The 18,035-nt window shown below is 44.1% G+C and overlaps 1 long non-coding RNA gene across 1 annotated transcript in view; it reads right to left on the reverse strand.

Moving 5' to 3' along the window:
- Nucleotides 1–13,304, reverse strand: part of LOC142852806 (uncharacterized) — a 79,548-nt gene extending 66,244 nt beyond the window's left edge. The window contains exons 1-2 of the long non-coding RNA XR_012910999.1: nt 13,218–13,304; nt 12,521–12,675 (exon numbers count right to left, since the gene is read on the reverse strand). This is a non-coding gene — a long non-coding RNA (uncharacterized LOC142852806). The remainder of the gene's footprint in view (nt 1–12,520; nt 12,676–13,217) is intronic.
- Nucleotides 13,305–18,035: the final 4,731 nt, after the last annotated feature.

The raw sequence follows: 18,035 nt of genomic DNA on the forward strand, positions 1-18,035 counted from the left end.
GAACTATTATTTTCTAATTACCTAACATTATATACAATACATATAAGTGTGTGTGTGTGTGTGTGTGTGTGTGTGTGTGTGTGTGTGTGTGTGCGCGCTAAATCTTAAAGGAAGTTAAACCATTTAGGCTGACAAATTCTCAATACTAGGTAGGCACAAGAAAACCCATTTCCTAAGGTTGGTCAGAGAATCCAAGTGGCTCCTAAAACAGTATAAATCATTAATGAAGCTTGTTGTTGCCTCTCAGCAATTGAAGGTGGCCCTGGTCGCTGAAAACAACTTATACTTAGGACACAGAATTCAATGATTTGCGCTGGACCTGACCTTAAAGTTTCTTTTCTGCAGTCTAGACTCTATAATTCCAGAAAATAATATGCAAGCTGCGAAGGGAAGGAAACATTAAACAGTCCTACCTAGTTGTAACCCCTATGAACCACGACAATGACCTGCATGGTCAGATATTCATATAGGGGCAATGACCAGTACTCAAGTGGCAGTGGCAGCCAACAGCTGTTTGATTGGATTTAAGGACCTCTCAACAGGAGGGAAATCAGGCCTGGTAGTAGAAACCTAGCCAGCTTCCTGGTGCTAGTGAGGTCATGAACCTCAGCAAAGAATGTGTGCCCACTTACATGTGAACATGCATGCACACACACATGCATACCACACATACACACACACACACAAGCTTACAAAAAATATTCACAGGCAATTATCATTCCAGGCTGAGAAATATCAGATATCACAGATATCATTACTGGGAAAAAGTAGAAAACTGAATTGAGTGGGAATTCTGGGACAGATCTTCTGAAAATGAAATTCCAGAAGGAACAAATAAACCCAAGGTAGCCCCACCACCCAGCAGAGGGGCAAGTTCAGAAGAGAGGAGCAAACACAACCGTAGGCAACAGAAGTGTATTACAGTATGAAAGGCCAAAATGGGGATAATTTGGTTCTAGACTCATGGACAGCTTCTCTCCAGATAAACTTGCTGTTACCCTCAAAGACACCATCTACCTATAGTTTTCTACCCATGAGTCACAGAGAAATTGCATCATTTCCAGAAGAACTAACCTTGAGGCATGGGGGCAGGGATTCTCCTGTCAGGTGCACAGCAATAGTTCCAATTTCCCACCCTCCGTAAGACAGTTTCAACAAAAACCTCCAAAGAAGCCCAAGTCCTCGGCTGTGTGGAAGTGATGTTATTACCAGGTAAAGCAAAACAAGGGCCATTTCCCTCTTGAAAAAAAAAAGACCCTGTGCACAAAGATTTGACTTGCTTCCAACTCGGCACCTCCAATGGAATGAACTCATTGAGCTCAATTTCCAGATGATATTAAGTCTTTAAAAAGCGTCCCTCGGGAGCCCGTTGTCTTACTGTATACTTATCTTCCTGCTATGTTCTACTCTTCCTTCACAGGGCTGCTTAAGCCCAGCAGCTTCCCTGAGATGCTCTCCTATCCTTGACTTCCTAGGACCTTGTGAATGCATCACCGATTCAGACCCTATTTGCACAGCAATTCATAGAGACCTCTCTGCTCTCAGTTCTTCGCTAGCCAGGCTCTGACTCGTTGTCTCCATTAGGGTCTCTATTGCTGCAACGAAACACCAGGACCAAAAAGTAACTTGGATCAGAATGCGTTTATTTGGCTTACACTTCCTCGTTGCTGTTCATCCTGGAAGGAAGTCAGGGCAGGAACTCAAAGCAAGGGAAGCTGCTGGAAGCATTTCGTGAAGGGAGACTGCTTGCTAGATTCCCAGCTGCCTGGACCCAAATAATCACAGGGAGACTATATCAATTACAACACTGCTTGGCCAATGGCTCAGGCATATTTCTAGACAGTTCTTATATCTTAATTCACCCATTTCTATTCACCTGTGTATCATCATGAGGCTGTGAATTACGGGTAAGGTTTCTGGCCTTTGTCTCCTTTGGCAGCTACATGGTGTCTCTCTGACTCCACCTACTCTCTATCTATATCTCTGTTCAGATTTCCCACCTGGCTTTACTCTGCTAAGCCTTTGGCCGAAACAGCTTTATTCATCAAACAGTAATAGCAACATATAGACAGGACATCCCACATTATAGATGGGTGTTGCTTTCTGGCTTGCTCCTACAACTGTTTAGTCTAGTTCTTATAGAACCCAGGACCACTAGCTCAGGAATGGAAACACCCACAATGAGCTGGATCTTGCCCCATCAATTGCTAATTAAGAAAATGCCTTACAGCTGGATCTTATGGAGGCATTTTCTCAATCAAACCCCCTCTTTTCAGATAACTCTAGTTTGGGTGTCAAGTTGGCATGAGAACAGTCCGCACAGTCATACAAAACAGAAGTTATTGTTGTACTTTCTTATCCATTTCCTATCACAGTGCTCATAGTAGGTGCTCAGACCTACTACGTGCCATATAGCCCTCCCTCCATAATTTCCTAACCCGGAAATAAACCCCATCATGGCAGCCACGGTGATTGAGTCCCCTACTTCAATATATCCTCCTTTTCTGTTTTACTTCAGGCAAACAGTAGACAGACACTAAAAATACTTTCAGGTCCAGTGAGTGTCTACTTAATGGAAAACAATCACTTTCAAAACCAGAATCTGGGTCAAGTCACCGTGAAACTTCAGCATCGCATGGAGCTAACAAAGGTTATCGCCACCCTTTCTGGTAGGCAAGGGCAAAAATCTGCACAGCCAATGCAATAGGTGGATGTTCTCAGACCAGTTTGGAACTCAGTTCACGAAGCGTCCCACAATAACACTCTTTATCACTCTTGTATTACAATGTGATAGTATACTCCTAAAAATAGCCTCTTTTATCTAGAATTGCAATACTGAACTGGCTGTTTTAGCCAAGGCAGAAAGATTGGAGCTAAAGTGAAGATGACAAGCATGGTAACAACATAGAAACTTCAGCGTGACGTACTATCATCTCACCTCCAAATGTATGTAGGCTTTGATCAGAGTTCACAATGGATGCCCTTGGCGGTCTCATAGTTGGCTCCATCCCCTTTGCCCCTTACTGGGGGATCTGTTTACTGACCTTGCGTGCTTTACCAAAAGTAAAGGGACATAGCCAAATTGCAGAGCAGCTCACTTAAGCAAATATTTAACAGCATCTGCCTGGGCTTTGTGGGGCCCCAACTTCTCTCCTCCTCCTCATCAGTTCACTATAACCAAATCCAGCTGTGTAAGGTAAACATGATCCTTCATTACTAAAACAACTCGTACATATTTTCTACTATGCAAACTCCTGATGTAAGAAAATAGCTGAACTCTAGACTCAGAATTAAATCTGGGTTCTTTGTATTCATCACTGACTTCCTGAAATCACATTAGTGATGTTCATAGTGAGTCTTTTTATTCGTACCGCCAACTCCCAAATAATGACACAGAGACTTACTATTAATTATGAAAGCTTAGCCTTTAGCTTGGGTGTGTTTCTAACTAGCTCTTATAACTTAATTAACCCATATATATTTTTTTATCTATGCTCTACCATGTGTCTCCTTACCTTTCCTCAGTATGGCACGTCTGACTTGTTTCAGGTCGGCTGGCAAAATTCATGCACCTAGATTCCTCTTCCCAGCTCCTCTCTCTGCCTGAAAGTCCTGCCTACCTTCTCCTGCCTAGCTATTGGCCATTCAGCTGTTTACTAAACCAATCAAGAGGTATCTTAGACAGAGACATATCCTTACAGTGTACAAAAAGATTACCCCACAACAGATGCTTCCATAAGACATGAGTAAACCCAAGCAACCATGATGGCTATGAACTGAAACCCTTGGCCCTGGCTGCTTTGTACAATGTCATTTTGCAAGCTCTGTACAGCCTGAGCGTCCAGGGGCTTTAGCTGCAAAAGTTCAAAAGAACCAAGCTGACCATCACTGGACTGTCATGGCTCAAGTTCAGAGTCAATCATTTCTCTTTGGACTCCTCCTCTCCATCCAAATTTCCCTCCCAGAGGAGAACTCGCCTTTAAGAATTGCTTCTTTTTTAAACACTAACCCTGGTATTTTCTACTTAGTGTTTCAGTTTCCAATCTCTCTCCCATCTCTTATTTTTCTAGGTATCCCCTAAGCCGTCACTCTAGACCCTTCAAACAGGCAGCCTACAAAGGCTTTCTTCCCTACCCTTTCCCTCTCTCTACCCCTCCCTTCCCCTTCTTTCCTCTCCCTGTCCTCTTCCAGCAGCTGGGGTCCTAATAACCTTCCAACTCTACCACATAAAGCCTTCATTCATGGATCCTCATGCATATTTTCATGTTAATAACACCCACCCCTTTTCCCCAGAAAATTCCCATTAGTGGTGCCTTCAATCTCAACATACAGTGAGAGTTCACATTGACATTTTAAAATGGCATCTTCTGTCCCAGCTGCTCAGACCACTGCCATTAAGGAAGATGAGATGCCTTTCACATACTCTAAAAAGCAAATTCAACCATGAACAAATAAGAATATTTCTCTGTACATGTCTGTTCCTGAACATCCCCTTGGGAGGCTAACAGACCTGCTGATTGGATCGGCTTACTGGTGAGACTGCTCCTGATTTCCATACAACAAAGAGAAATCTGTGATCTGCTTCTGACACCATAGAGATATTCTTTTCCAGGACCAGGGCTTGCATATCTAGGCTTGCCCAGCCATCTCACAAACTCAAGGAGAGGCCAACCAAGAAGGCACGATGGAATCATCTAAGAGCACTGTGTAGCTGAAGAGAAACCGGCCTGAGGAGTAGAGAAGGCAGAGGAGAGGGCAGCTCCACCCTTGCTGCCGTGCAGTAGGCTGTGTTCATTCTCTGCAAAGAGGAACTAAGAGGACCATCTGAATATCCATCTGTGGTCAGCTACGCGCCCTGGCTAACCAGTACTGGAAGGACATTTCCCTTCTGTAGAGATAATAGGACATATCTTGGCAGGATGTTTAGAAAATTAGAAGAGACCTCAAGAATAAGCTCTCCGACTGCCTCCATCATACGGATAAAGAAACTGAGGTCTTGAGTAATAAATCTGCCCAAGGAGAAGTTCATCAAAGCTGGGCAGGAAACTGCTTCTCTCAGGATTCTGCCCAGACACCACACTATTCTCTGGTGCCGTCACCATGGTTATTTGTAATTCTATACAATGACTATAGAATTCTATATAATGAGTGCATATTTTCAAAGACTTATTTATTCCTATGAGTTTGGATGGTTTGCATGTCTGTGCAGCACATGAATGTGGTGCCAAAAGAGACCAGAAGATAGAATCGGATCCCCGGGGACAGGAGATGGTTGGGAGCTGCCACATGGGTACTAGAAATCAAACCAGGGTCTTCTAGAAGAGGAGTTTGTGCTCTTAACCACTAGCAAATTTTTCCAGCACAGAATGTATATTTTTAAGGAAATATGATCAAGAACTGAAAAGGAACAGCGTTGTTGCTTTTTTAAATAGTTGCATACCAGTGTATTATATAGGCGATCAACATATCTGATAAGAAAGTGTTTAGGACCAAGAATTTATTTGGCTGTAAAGAAAAAAAATAGTCAGGTAGAATAGAGAAGAATAGAGAAGCCGCAAGTGGGAGACTTGTGTATCATGGACAGAAGAATGGAGTTGAGAAGAACACAGGGGGGGAATGAGCCCTCGGGAGAGACAAAGGCCTGGGATGACTGAGAGGGTCTCTGGATGACACAGTGCACAGCGAGAGAAGCCATCTCTATTAGCAGGTGACTTACATATTCTTTCACTCGGTCTTCACAAAACCACACCACTGGCTATTGTTTTAACCATTTAACAACTGAGAAATGAGGTGTCAGAGGCACTGCCTATGGACGCAACCCTAAGAACGGATGAAAGCGAAGGTCCTAACTCAATACTAACGTCCATACTCCATTCAGTGACCTAAGGCACAACTTCTTCTCCAGTAGAAATAATAGCACAAGTTGTGGTGTAGAGCTCTAATAGGAGAGCTACGCTGAAAAACATATTTTTCTTGTCATATGGATGACTCTAACTTCACAACCTGGAAATGCTCTAGTCCACCCACCTTGTACTGGGCCATACATTGCCATCTTTAAGAACTGTAAGAATTTGAATTTTAGTTTAGTTCCACTCAAAGAATAATTGATGTGGGGGGGGGTCCTTTAATGTGCCTGCTTGATTAAAAAAAAAAAAACAACTTATGCCTCAGTTCAAAGTGAGACTATGAAATGTGTGCTTTCCATATGGTTTAAATTGGAATTCATTTCCATAAATGATACAAAATGTTTCAACTAAATTCCTTCATTCTTGTGTACTCATTAATTAAAATAGTCCCAGTATAACTGAACTCTGTTTTAGTTACTTTTCTAATGCTGTGAAGAGACACCATAACCAATACAACTTATGAAAGAAAGCATTTAATCGAGAGCTCACTTACAGTTTCAGAGAGTGAGTTCACGGCCATCATGGCTGGGAACAAGGTAGCAGGTGGGCGGGCATGGAATTAAAGATCTCACATAATGAGACAACAACCAGAGTCAGTCAAAAAGAACTAACTGAAAATTGTGTGGGCTCCCAGAAACTCAGAGACCACCCCCAGTGACACACCTCCTCCAACAAGGCCACACCTTCTCCAACGAGGCCACACCTTCTCCAACGAGGCCACACCTCCTCCAACAAGGCCACACCTTCTCCAACGAGGCCACACCTCCTCCAACAAGGCCACACCTTCTCCAACGAGGCCACACCTCCTCCAACAAGGCCACACCTTCTCCAATGAGGCCACACCTTCTCCAACAAGGCCACACCTCCTCCAACAAGGCCACACCTTCTCCAACAAGGCCACACCTTCTCCAATGAGGTCACACCTCCTCCAACAAGGCCACACCTTCTCCAATGAGGCCACACCTCCTAATCCTTCCCAAACAGTTCTCCATAACCATGGAACAAGCCTTTACTCATATGTGCCTACAAGAGCCAGTCTCGTTCAAATCACAAATTCCAAGATTTCTGACATCTTTCATCCAGAATGGATCATTAAATGTACCCATGCTGAGGAACTGACAATGGACTGACTAACAATTCAGATTCCCTTGCTAATGTTTGCCATTCCAAGAGAAATAATTAGATATATACCCATTTCTTTAGGAGCTATATTTTGCTTTCTATTATGATTACAGCACAAGTGGAAATTAATTTCTTCTTATAGATAATCCCAAAGCTCTTCACTCCCTCCCCCAAAATTACAATATCAAAATAGTTGATGCCAACTTGACAGGTCTAAGATGACAAGAATTCTTACTGTTACCAGAAGGAGATTCTGATGCATTTAGTTGATTCCAGTGTACTGTTTATATTTTAAATGACAGCAAAAAGGACATGAAGAGATTGGAGAGAGGAAAAAAAAAAAATCTCAGATTTCCAGAAAAGGAGTTTCCTCAGCAAGACCATTTTGTCAAGTTGGTTTTTCTTTTTTGTTTTGTTTTTTTTTTTTTTAACCCAAGCCGGAATTCACATTTTATTCAAAAGAAATGATAAACAACACGTTCTGGGTGTTATTTTTAGATGTTTTTAATTTGTCGCGTCTAATAGACAACTTACTTACACTGTTTCCATGTAGGGTGTGACAGCTCCTACAAGCAAGCCCTGTTCCTGTTCTCTGTAACGTGGGTGGATCAAAGGACATCTGCGCAGATAAGGGGGCCCGGACTGTGTGCTTCCGGCAGTTCAGACAAGGAAAGGGGAGGTTCTGGGAACCCTGGCCATGAAGAATTCCTTGCCTAACATGCCAAAACAGTTGTTGGTAAAAGTTGCCTGTGGTTTGCTACATTTCACATCTCCGTCTTCAAAGCCCACAGAACCAAATGCTGACTGGGCAAGGTTTTGAAACCCAACTTCCATTTATTCTTGGCCGAGCCCGGCAGCCTGGTTCCTGAGATGAGAATAGGGAGGGCCAAGCTGGTGAAACGACTTGTGATGATTTCTGCATCACTGGGAACCCTCAGAGAAGAAGTTTGAAAACTTTCCCGGCCGGGGGTGGCCTGGGATGTCACATGCTTGCAATGCGGGCACTAGGGACGCAGAAAAAGGAGGTTGGGTGCAAGTTCATAGCGAGTTCCGTGCCAGACAGGAATTTGTAGCAATGCCCTATTTCACAAAAGACAGTCGCCCCTGCCCCATTGAACACGCTCGCGTGCATAACGTACACACACACAAAGGAGTTTTTTAAAACATAGGTTTGAAATAGAACTAAAATAGATATTTTATGTTTTCATAGTCAAGGCCTAAAGTATTCTTGTTGTGGAAAAGGCCCTCAACCTCAGTAAGTCGCTCCCTCGCACAGTATTGGAAACTGCCATCCACAACCAAGGTCTTGAAGCACTCAGAAGCAGATCCCAGCTTGCTAGCGTGGAAGAGCTCCCATGTTTATTTAACGTTTTTGCCTTTGTTTGCTTAGCTTTTATGATAGTGACCTCGTGAATCTGAGCTGACCTTGACTTTTCAGGATGTAAATAAAGAGAACCAGCCTGAGGTCTCTGAGGCAACCCCAGGGTGATCCACACCACCACCCGCAGCCCACACCCACCAGTCCCCAGGCTGCTGTTGTGTTTGAGAAATAGTGATAAAAAGTTATCGAATGTAAAAAAGAAAAAAAAAGAAAAAAGAAAACCAAACTAGGGCTGGAGAGATGGCTCAGTGGTTAAGAGCATTGCCTGCTCTTCCAAAGGTCCTGGGTTTAATTCCCAGCAACCACATGGTGGCTCACAACCATCTGAAATGAGATCTGGTGCCCTCTTCTGGCCTGCAGGCAGACACACAGACAAAATATTGTATACATAATAAATAAATAAATATCAAACTAAGAGAAAGAACTAAGCAGCCTTTTTTTGTTTTTAAATCTTTACGTTGCTGTACACAAAGCAGGTGTGTTGTTTGAACGAGTGACCACCACAGGCTTATGTCTTGAATTCTTGGTCACCAGCAGGTGGAACTGTTTGGGAGGGATTAGGAAGTGTGGCCTTGTTGGAGGAGCTGTGTCACAGGGGTGGGGGGTGGGGGTGGGTTTTGAGCTTTCAAAAGCTCAAGAATTTCTCAGTTAGCTCCCTCTGCCTTGTGCTCATGGATCAAGATATAATCCTACTTTTCAAACATCAAACTTCCTTCTTTTTCCCTGCCCTGGGTTGATTTTTTTTATCCTCTTCTTTCCTTCCATAATTGAAAAAAATAAATAAATAAACATGTACATTTGCTCCAGCTTCATGGGTCTGACATTTTGCCATTTCTACTCATTACATAAAGTTTTTGCCTTTCATTCAAACCAACTACCTTTTTCTTAACCTCATGAAACGCATTTGTCAAGGGAAGCTCCATCCCAAGAACAGCTAGAAACCAGTGTCATTTTCCAGAATTAAACCACGCTGTCACCTAACCGTCAAAATTTTAAAAATCTGTTTCTTAGAAAAGAAGTCTTGAAAATGTGTGAACTGAAACGCTGCATGACCGTAACCTCATGGGGCACACAGTTCTGTGGAAAGTGAGTGGGAACAAACTGGAAATTATAGGACAGGCACAAGGACAGGGGCTGGGGAGATACAAGAGCTCTCTCCGAGGAGGACACAATCGTGAGGCAGCAGGCCTCTGTTAACACAGGACACTTGCAGTGAGATTGCATTATCTCTCATGCCCTCCACCCATCAGAGCACAGTCACCACCCATCAGAGCACAGTCCTCCACAGCCTCTGTGTGAGCACATCCTCCAAAGAGGATGCCATGGTAACCCTAGGACTCCACTCTTCTCAGGTGATACACCCTACAGCTTTGCCTCAAACAAGACCTCCAACCTCAGTGACACTGGACAGACCTGCTATGGTGTAAAGATCTTTCCAAAATTTACACATTGAATTTGCTCCCCATCCCCTGTCAAGGTGAAGTACAGGAAGTAGCTATTTGGAAAACTACTAAGACATGGAGGCAGAACCTCCTAGAAGGTACCATCTGAGCAAACCTCACTGGTACCCTTTGTGCCAACCCCCTAGCCTCCGGATAGGCCCCCGTCCTTTGTAAACAACCAGTATTCTGCTTTGGCAACATTCTGTAAAATAAACTCCTTAGCATTTTATTATCTTCAGTGTGAAAAATGCCAGCAAGGATGTCATGTATGTCATATCCTTGCCCGTGTTCCAAAAAAGCATAGATCCAGCTGGTGGGTAATGGTACATATATTTAATCCCAGCACTCGGGAGGCAGAGGCAGGCGGATCTCTGCGACTTTGAGGCCAGTCTGGTCTACAAGAGCTAGTTCCAGGTCAGGCTCCAAAGTTACAGAGAAACCCTGTCTTGAAAAACTGAAAGAAAAAAAAAAGAAAGAAAGAAAAAGAAAAAGGATAGATCCAAGTTAGGAAAACAAAAATCAGTCTTAGTTCCTCTTTTTTCAGAAAGGGAAATAGAGCTCTGGAGAGAAGTGGTGATGTCCTAGAAACCACTGAGTTGTCTACAACTGAGTCAGACTAAAGGCCCAGATCTCTCAGCTAGCGTCCAGTTCTTCAGGGAAGGATCAGAGAGGTTAGTGGTGGAGGACAGGCCTGGTAGTGCGCATCTGCAATCCCAGCACACTGAGGCAGAAGGATCTGGTGTTTGAGGCCACATACATTACAAGTTTACAATCAGCTCAGACTGCATATCTGTCTGAGGAGAAAAAATAGCTTTCTGGGGACAGGTAACTTATGCTCCCTCTTGCGTCCCCTTCACCGGCCATGCATAAGAATTCTGAGCACCTCTCCTGGGATCCATGTTAGAAACCTCATCCCCAGTCATTCGCTAATGGGACATTTGGGAAGCAATGAAACTTAAGGAAGGTCACTGCTAGGTGCCACCCCACCACATCCTGGTTCAGTGAGAGAACCCCCTTTGATCTCCATTTTCACTCATTTGGCCTCATGTGAAAATAAATCTTTTGCTTTCGGGTAGGTCACGGGAAAAGGATTTGAAAGCCATTCCTACTGCACTTGCCTGTGCTGTTTAGACAAAAATATCAGAGAAGAGGAAAAGTAAAATATACTGCTTTTCTGAAGAAAGCAAGCAGGAAGCACATAGAATAAAATTTAGCATAATTAAAAGAGAAATGAGACTTTTCAGTCAAGCCCACCGTAAAGATCCCTCAACGTCAACTCGGACGTTTGGATTCATGATTGACTATGAAGTCATTATACAAACCCCCAAAAAGGAAACTGATGGCAAAAACCTCTATCTACACTTGGAGTTATGTCTTTAAAGTGAGATAGAGTTAGGAATGTGTCTGTTTTATTTTTTTCTGGTTCTTGAGCATCCGCAGGCTCCTCGGAACCGAAGGGTCTCTACAACCTCAGGGCTTACCTTTACTGAGCTTGTTTTGGGTGCGACTTGGAAAAGTAGAACATTGCTTGTCTGTGTGCTTCAAAGAAATCTCGGTGGTCTTTACACATACGCACACACGCACACACATGCACGCACGTACGCAAACACATGCACGCACGGCACACCCGCGCACGCGCACACATGCAAGCCTCCCATGCTGGACCCCAGCTAACAGACAAGTTTTATGTTGCCTGTTTATTTTTTTTTCTTAGCGAAATTGTGTCTCTCTATTTGAAGTTGAAAGATTTCCTCTTAGAACCTGACTTCCTGGCAGCCTGTGCAAAGTCCTGGGAGGACGAGAGGTCGGGTCAGAGCAGGAAAGCAATGTGCACAGAGCGTGACTGTGGCTGAAGACCTTGGTTCCACACCTTGCACACCAACAACTCAAGCACACCCACCTTTCACGCGTCAGAGCCCTGTGAAATGAAAGAGGTGTGTATCGCTAAAAATGGCTCGCAAATTTAAGAAGATTCTGCCTCTCGTTTGCATCATTTCAGCAATGCCCAACTCATGCGCTTCCCAGTTGTGTGTGGAGTTCTCGGCAGCAATAGCACACACTAGGAGATTCTCGGAATGCAAGAAAACAAGCCTAAAGCTTGTTTTCAAATGTAAGGAGAGTTCTGAAAATAGTCAAAGAAGTAGCTAGTGAAGACAAATAATAAGTCGGTTTTCCCGACTTTCTTGAGAATAAAAACTTAACTCAGACTTTGTACACACATAGTTTACCTGCCTTGAGTTAAGTCTGTCTGTGCCTGCTCATCCCTCATTCCACATTAAACTTCACTTACTTATCAGCTACAATACCGGTCCTTAAGCTGTGATGGATAGAAGAGTCCTCTAGAGAGCATATTAAAAATCAGACTGCGGACCCCGCCCTCCAGGAGACCAATAGGGTAGCATTTCCAGTTTCCCCGTGATGCTCAGCTACATGTCTGAGGACCATACTCTGAGAGCTGCCCTACACCACAGGGCGGGGCCCTGCTTATAAATGATGACACTCTCTGCTTGCCAGTGAGGTCAAGAGCTGCGAGCACGCCTTAGGGAAACTGCAGCTGTGTGGCTACTCTTAATGGCAGTTACTGATTTCTTAGCCCATCTCTAGCCACGCTAGGATAATGAAGAAAGCAGCAGAAGCACCTACTTCAATGAATAGCTAGCAGCACTTACATGAAAATCCTGCATCCGTGTATAAATGCCGGTCATGCTGGTATTGCTATTCTCAAATCAGTTCAAAGTCAGGGTCTTCCTTTCATTTCTCTCTTAGGACCCCACCAACATCATAAGCTGTGCCTCGTACATAACAGATGCAGAATAAATGTTCCCTGAAGGAATAAACCAAGACACACATGAGTATATGACCAAATGGTATAGATTAAACAGATTGAATAGGACAAGCAGACAGGGGTTACGTTTATAGAGGTCCTTCAAACCTGGCCCAAAGCCACATTAAAATGGATACTTCTCCATCAGAGTGTAAACCCAGAGGTGACTGGTAAAATATAGTAATTCCCCAGGCGGGTATTAATAGCCAGGCTTTTTGCACATTTACTCAGTGTCTGGTATTATTCCCCGCCTGCACTGTGTCTATTAAGACCTAGGGTCCAGTCTCTGTTAATGTTAAACCTTGATAGAACAGTTAGCAAACTGCATTTTATTGCTCTGATGCAGAACTTAAAAACAGCGACTTAATGTGCACAAAGGTATTTTTCTTTCGGGAAAGGAAAGAAGGAAGAAAGAAAGGGAGGCAGGCAGGGAGGGACCAAGGAAGGAAGGGAGGGAGGGGGAGGGAAACCTTAAAGCAGACAGGTCAGGACTTGGTGCAGGCATGACTCAGCAAATTTACAAGGCCTGAGAGCCCCTCTACCTCTGTGCGTCGAGCTCAGCGTAGGGTTTATCTGAGAATTGCCTCAGAATGCTGCAAGACTACACAGAGTGCTGCCCTCCAGTCTGTTCTCTGTTCTGCAGCCACTCGGGGAAACTGAGCACCAAGGACAACATTGCCTCCCTCTGCCCGCCCTCCCTTCTAAGCCTTCCTGGAAGCCTGCAGAACACTCTAATCAGCCAGAGCCTGGTCACAAGGCCACACCCGGCTCAAGGGAAATGTGAACTGGCATTTAGCTGAACACAGGGCCACCCCAGAAATCAGCTTCTGCTAGTTAGAAAGAAGGGAGATTGGCTGTGTCTCTGGGCGCTCTGGCCCAGCTCACAGGCGCGTTCTCCCGGTGAACAACGGACCACAAGTTATATTTGCTAAGCCAGCTTCAGCTTCTGTGAGTGTACATTTCACTCCTCCGTTTTTCCTATCACATCCTCTGTTGTGGGGAAAACATGAAATTTCAGCACGGCTCAGCTTTGGAGAAAGCAGCTGGGCCGGCAGCGGGGCCACACGGTGCGCAGATGCTCCGTGTAAAATTGGATCTCGCATGCTGTGACGATGCTGGCGGTTGGGATAAAAATAAACATCTCCCCACACTCTCGGCGTGGTGATTATAGTATTCAGCCCTCAGAGCAAGAGGGCGGCCGGCACCAGCAGAGCAGATTGAGCACGGGGTAACACCTCCTTCCAGGGACTGCAGTGGGATGCTCTCTCCTGCTCTTTTTTCTTTTCCAGCCTAGCGCCATCCATCCTGCCACAGCGCTGTCATTTTACCTAGTTTTCCCAGGCTAAACTGTAAGGTGCCTGGATGCGAACCTCCAGCGACAGCTTTCCCCCAGGGGCATGCTCCAAGCCACCCGCTAACCTGGATCTGCTCTCCCTCCGATCCCGGAGACTCAGAACCAGACAAAAACTCCTTTACAAAAAAGTCTGGAAAGGACCCGAATTCCGAAGCGATAGGGTCTCTGTGTCCTTTGTGTCCCATGGGCAGTTTCCCAGCAAGGTTTCAGGTTTCGCAGTTAGCTTTTGTAATGACAACAACAGAGAGATAGTCACCTTTAGAGTGAGAGGCAGAGTACCCTATTCCTGGGCTGTTTGAAAACTGGTGGCCTTACTTGGAGGGGCACTTTGCAGCCAGGGATTTTTGTGCAAAACTGGGTTCCATGAGAGGCAGCCAGACAGCTCTTCTTCAGAGGGAGGACATTACACCTGTGTGAAACAGAGTCTTTCTCTCTCTCTCTCTCTCTCTCTCTCTCTCTCTCTCTCTCTCTCTCTCTCTCTCTCTCTCTCTCTCTCTTCCAATTCAGCTGGTGGACAAAGTCACTGCTGAGTGAATTTACACGGGGAGCTTTAAGGGACTGGAACAGATCGTGCAGGACAGTTTGTAGGGGTCAGGGATAAAAAGACACAGCCCATATAAACCACTGGGTGAATTAACTCGAGGTTAAACTGTTCTGTGATTCCTCTTTATGTAACTTGGTGGAGAAGAAGAAACTGGGGGGATTGGCTGTCTTAATCCAGCCACTGGACACCCTGAAAACTGCTGGTCCCTCTCAGTTATGCTTCCTGGCGGAATAAATCAGGAACTCTCTTCAGCTGGGAAGAGTTGGGTTTGGGTTTTTTTTTATTTATTTACTGTTTTTGTTTTTAGACAAGATCTGTGTTTCACAGTCTAGCCTCAAATGCCTTTGGACTTCTGATCCTTCTGCCTCCAGCTTCTTGGGTGCTGGAATTACGGGCATGTGCCAGGAGACCCCGTAATTCCTGGGGGCCAAACTCAGAGCTTTATGCGTTCCAAGCAAGCCATCTGCCAACCGAGATAAATCTTCAGTCCTGGGAATGATGTAGCTCTTTACACTTGAGTTTTACCTATAATGATATCGTATCTAATAAATGCCAATTTAAAAAAATCACATCATAATAAAAAAAAAAGTCACCCTTCAAAGTGAGCATCTGCAAGGAGAAAGACTATGCAGGGGTGGTTTTGATCAACCAGTGTTGATGGTTTCCTCTTTCTCATGTGGAGTGGACGGGATTGTGTGGAAGAGACAGTGAATGATGGGAATCCGGGACAGTCAGACACCTTAGTTGAGAAAAGACATAGAAAATGTGCTGTCAGCATGGAGGAGACTGGTTGAAATGCAAGCAAGGAGGCAGTGTGCATACAATCGTTTCTCTCTGCTCTTGGCTGTGCATGTGATATGACCAGCTGCCTGAGTTCTGGCCTTAACTTCCCTCAGTGATGGACTGTAATCTAGAATGATGAGACAGGCTCTCTCCCACCCTATGCTACTTCCATCAGGAAGTTTTATCATGATAACAGAACAGCGACCTTCTGTCCTAGGGACGACAGAAACAAGACTGTACCCAACACACTTGCTCACGCACGATAACATGATGACTACACAGGAAAAACAAGATGAGAAACCTGTCACTGTCTTTCCAAGTCTGTGCGTTGCTCCTTCTAAAGAATCGATAACAGTAGAGTGAAGGGAAATAATAATAATAATAATAAATAAGCAGATGAGGTAGGGGTACAGGGGCAAAGAGGACCACCAAGGGGTTCAGAACAAACCACTCTAGATACAAAATTTCCTCATGATTCTTTTTTGACTTAGGAATGCGCACATTTGGGGCTTTTATTCTACTGTATGTTTGTATTTGTTCAGTCTCAATCAAGTAATATGTGTGTATGTGTGTGTGCATGTGTATAATATTTGTTGTCTCATTTTGCTTGTCATTCCGAAATATATTTGGTGGTGGTAGTGGGAGTGTGTCTGTGTGTGTATTTGTACATGTGTTAGCTGAAAAATAACTTTGATATCATTTCTCAGGCACCATATTTGGTTTTGAGTTATGGTCTCGCATCAGCCTGGAACTTACCAAATAGGCTATGCTGGCTGCCCAGGAGACCCCAGGCTCTGCCTGGCTGTGAGGCCTTCCCAGCACTGGGAATACACGCATACACCACCATCCCCAGGTATTTTATGTGTGTTCTGTGGATTGAGATCAGGTCTTTAGGCTTCAAGGGATTAATTTACCAACTAAAATATCACCCCAGTCCAAGACCCCAGTTTTGAAAATGAAACTAAAGGTATTCTCAAGTGTTATGAAGACTAGAAAAAAAAAGAAATTTGGAAATGTGGTTAGGGACCCAGAAATCCTACATAGCACTATATTCTGTGCCCAAGACACAGTTATTAAGGTATAGAATGTGACTAAGATACTCTCTACATAAATATAAGCAAGGCTGTATTACAGAATAGCATTTAAGTGTCCAACCTTCATCTCATTTTCTGAAGTCTACTTTGTAAGGACGTGTGCACATCTGGAGCGAAAAGGCACAGTCCAAGAAAACTGGGGGTGGTTAAGATCCAAGAATAAAGTTATTGTCGTGGAGCACAAATGGGTGGTTCTTTGGAACAGCCTTTCCTTTACTGTATAATAATTCATTATTCACTAAGGGTAAAGTACAATGTTGCTGTTCTGGAATGCATTGCAGAGATGACTCCAAGAGTTGGTGTCTGCATGCTTCTAGCCATAAACTGTTACAGATGGGTTCTTAGGGGGTCTGTGGATTGCACGATGAAAAAAAAAAGAAATTACTTGCCTTGCCTTTTATTCTTTGTATAGTTGCACGAGTTTGTAACTTACTAGTGCCTGAATCCTCTACAACAGACTTTCCCCTAAAGGGCTCTGTATTAGATGGCACCTGATATTTGACCCAATCTCTAAGCAAAGGGAAGAGCTTAGTACATAGTCAGGTCATGTCTCACATTTGAAAATAGCTAGCGTGAGTCCCTGGTATTTCTCTTGCATGCCAATGCATGTTCTATTCCAATACATGTTCGACTCCATGCATGTTCCATTCCAGTATATGTTCTAGTTCATACATGTTCTATTCCATACATATTTTCTTCTATGCATGTTTCATTCCTATGCATGTTCCAGTCCATTATGTGCATGCTTTATTTCTTGCATCTTCCATTCTGTGCATGCACTAATTAAATGCATGTTCATGCATCTTCTATTCCATGTACCTTCCATCCCATGACATGTTCTATCCAAGGCATATTTTTCCAAGGCTTCATTTGATATGCCATCTAGGAAAAAGTGTCTTTCTAGCAAGAAATAAAAGCAGCCACGGAATCAAATACTCTCACCAAACACCTACAACAGAGATGCCAATACTGGCACACTTGCACAAAAGATTTCTAGAAGTAAATTCAGACGTGAGTTAGCAGTAGATCTCAAATGGGTGCAGAACTGACCTTGTACCCACTTCAAACTGCTAAAGAGACAACATCCTTAAGCCATGGGAGGAGGCAGCTGAATTGGCAGTGAACTTCAAATGTTTGGCCTCAGTCTCTCCCAAGAGAAAAGCTACCCCACCTTCCCTTCTCTTTCATCTCTTTATTCTGTCCTCTGAAAATATTGATTTTGGAGCCAGGGGATGGTTCCATGGGTACACTACCACAGCACAAGCAAAAAAAACCTGAGCTTGGATCCCCAGAACTCACATAAAGCCGGACACTGGGGATGCCGAGATGGACAAGCAGGTAAAGGTACTTGCTACAAAGTCTGTTCTGAGTCTTGTCTCTAGGATGCACGTGGGGAGGAAAAAAAACACTTCTGCAGGTTGTCCTCTGACTCCCATTCACAAACCGTGGCATGCACGCACGCGTGTACACACAGAGAAGAAACAGATATGTGTCATTTCTTTAAAGGACTTAGTAATACACGTCTGTAATGCTAGCTCTCCTACGACAAGGTAGCTAGGAGAATCCTCAGAAGCTTGTTGGCTAG

This window comes from Microtus pennsylvanicus, chromosome 6 (assembly GCF_037038515.1).
Source record: "Microtus pennsylvanicus isolate mMicPen1 chromosome 6, mMicPen1.hap1, whole genome shotgun sequence".
Taxonomy (NCBI): Eukaryota; Metazoa; Chordata; class Mammalia; order Rodentia; family Cricetidae; genus Microtus; species Microtus pennsylvanicus.